This window comes from Gavialis gangeticus, unplaced genomic scaffold (genome assembly GCF_001723915.1).
Source record: "Gavialis gangeticus isolate Ggan-Ray unplaced genomic scaffold, GavGan_comp1, whole genome shotgun sequence".
Classification (NCBI taxonomy): domain Eukaryota; kingdom Metazoa; phylum Chordata; order Crocodylia; family Gavialidae; genus Gavialis; species Gavialis gangeticus.
In genome coordinates, this window is record NW_017729002.1 from 24,117,597 (window position 1) to 24,120,299 (window position 2,703).

The 2,703-nt window shown below is 46.9% G+C and overlaps 1 pseudogene; it reads left to right on the plus strand.

Annotated features, from left to right (window-relative positions):
• Nucleotides 1–54: 54 nt before the first annotated feature.
• LOC109290696 lies at nucleotides 55–2,131 on the plus strand (annotated as a pseudogene).
• The last annotated feature ends 572 nt before the right edge of the window (nucleotides 2,132–2,703 follow it).

Below are 2,703 nucleotides of genomic sequence, written 5' to 3' on the forward strand. Positions count from 1 at the left end.
CTTGACATTCACCACCCAATCATGCGTTGAGTCCCACCACGTTGCTGTAATCCCCACTATGTCCGGGCAAATCAAACAGCAGTGACCACATTCAGACTCCTAGGATTCTCAAACCATCCTGAATTCCAGATGTTCTTCTTCCTGGTGTTTTCTGTTATTTATGTGGTAACTTTGATGGGGAATGTCATGATAACTACAGTGACAACAGCTGACAGCCACCTCCACACCCCTATGTACTTTCTTGTTGCCAACCTATCCTTCATAGACTTCTGCTATACATTGACTATCATCCCCAAAATGCTGGTGAACGTCCTTCAGTTCAAGACCACATCCTATGCTGGGTGCAAGGCACAAATGTTCATTCTGACTGTGTGTTGGGTCAGTGTGTCCTCTTGGCAGCCATGGCATATGATAGATACATTGCTATATGCCATCCCTTGCTATATAGAGTCATTATGAACAGAAGTTTGTCTCTAGCTGGCAGCTGGATCCTGGGCATGTGGTTTTCTGAACTCACTTTTCCACGGTCTCCTGACATCTGCTCTATCCTTCTGTGGACCCACTGGCATCAGTCATTTCATGTGTGATGTACCCCCACTCTTAAAACTGTCTTGTAGTGATAGTACCTTGAATGAAGCTGTGCTTTGTACAGCCAGTGTGTTCATTGGCATTAGCCCGTTTGTTCATTGTGGTCTATATCTGTATTGTCAGAGCCATCCTCCAAATCCATTTGGCAGAGGGTCGATACAAGCCCTTCTCCACAAGTGCATCCCACCTCACAGTGGTTATGTTTTTTGGAACAGCTCTGTTTTATTATAACCGGTCCAGCTTGGGCTATTCACTGTATATCCATATGCTGGTCTCCACTCTACTGCATTGTAACACCCATGTTAAACCCAATCATCTACAGCCTAAGGAACTACCAAGTGAAGGCAGCTCTGAGAAAAATGGTAAATAGAAAACACATCACTTGAAAAATGTGACGCACAGGCAAGGACTGGGATTGGGAGTGGCAAAATGGCTTCACATTTTGACCAACGGTTTGACCAGTGACAAGCAGAGGACTCTAGGATCCAGAACTCCTAGATGCTATACTGTACTCTACCAGTGACTTACACTATCACTTTGGAAATAAATAAAATATCAGAGTATCTCTAACAGACCACAAACCCCTCTGCACCTCCATCTCCAGCTAAGAAACAAGGACACCACTCCTTTGTGAGAGGCGTGGAAATCCTTGCCAGAAAGGTTCTAGGTCAGTACAAACATTTTGCTATGATTCCTCTTAAATCTCCACTAAACTGCTGCTGCCAATCTAGGTCCCAGATCCAGAGCTTTTATACTGGTGGGATTTATGTATCATACCAAGTATATGTAAGCTCAGAGAGTGATAATTACTAAGAAACTCTAGTAGATGTCAGAAGTAGGACAAAAGTTAAAATCTAATGGAGTGGTGCTCTGGGGAGTAAGTGACCTTGTTTGTCCTTGCTGACATATGAAGCAGATCTGGTGCCGTTTACAGGAATACGGCCGAGCAAGGTTTGTAACTGCTTTGTTACTGTTAATACGCATGTTTGCAGTGATCCTCAGGGACACTGTAATCTTCTGCAGATTTTAAAGCTAAAGGAGACCTCAATCCTCATTGTTTAAAGTAGTTTGTTAAATTCTATTTGCCTCCAAGATGACTCAATATCTAGGTGTAAGAGTTCGACTTTCTCATATATGACATATGAATGCCTTCCTGGCGTACAAATATTTTCTACATAGTCATGTAGCAAGGTAGGGAAGTGCTATTTTACTTTATGGATTGGGAAACTGGCACAGAGTGATTTAAGTGACTTGTCTGTAGGAAAGAAGTATGTGATAGAGCTGGGAATTAGGTCCAACCTCTAACCTCCCTTTCCAGGGTCTGAACCACCATGCAGCGCTTCTCCACTAATAAATATTTTGTTCCTAACTGTGCAACTTTCAATACTGTTCTTTACCCACCTCCCCCGCTATTAAAATAAACCTTAAATCCCCTCTGCTGGATCTGGTCCAGTTGCAATGATTTACAAATGCATGTATTCCAATAACAAGTTAAGGCCCTTGCCAATCTACCTAAATAGAAAAGGGACTGGCTTTAAAATTTCATTATTTATCACCGACAAAGTATGATCTGCAGACTAAGCAAGCGACTGTTAGGACAGTCCCGAGACTGGAGGGGTACCGTCCTGGAGCCATTTCCATTACTCCAGAAGCGCGGCCAGGTACACAGGGAAGTTTTTGCATGCAATAATGTACTTCCTCCAGAGTGTTAAGTACAGTGTTTCAACCAGTCCCACAGCAGAGGCAACATCCTAACAAAGATGTAGCTGGTGCAATCAGCAGCCTGGCTGTGGCAGGCATCTGTGTGCCTCTCCCCTACGCCCTGGTGGCCGCTTCCCCCGTGCCCAGCTGCATGGACCATCTCCCCTCCCAACCGAGCTGTGGCAGCAGGCCCGCGGCAACTTCAACAGCAAGGGCCAGCACCCGGCGCAAAGAAAGCGGCCACAAGAGCCCGTCTGCACCCGGAGGCAGCAGAGAAGGGCGCAGGCCACGGACACGCGGGCCACGTCCGGAGCCCGACATCACCCCCACGCGCCCACCCGGCGCCCCAGCCCGCCCCGCGCACCAGGCCCCGCGCGGAGAAGCGGCGCCCGGACCCGGCCGGTAGCAGCTCCG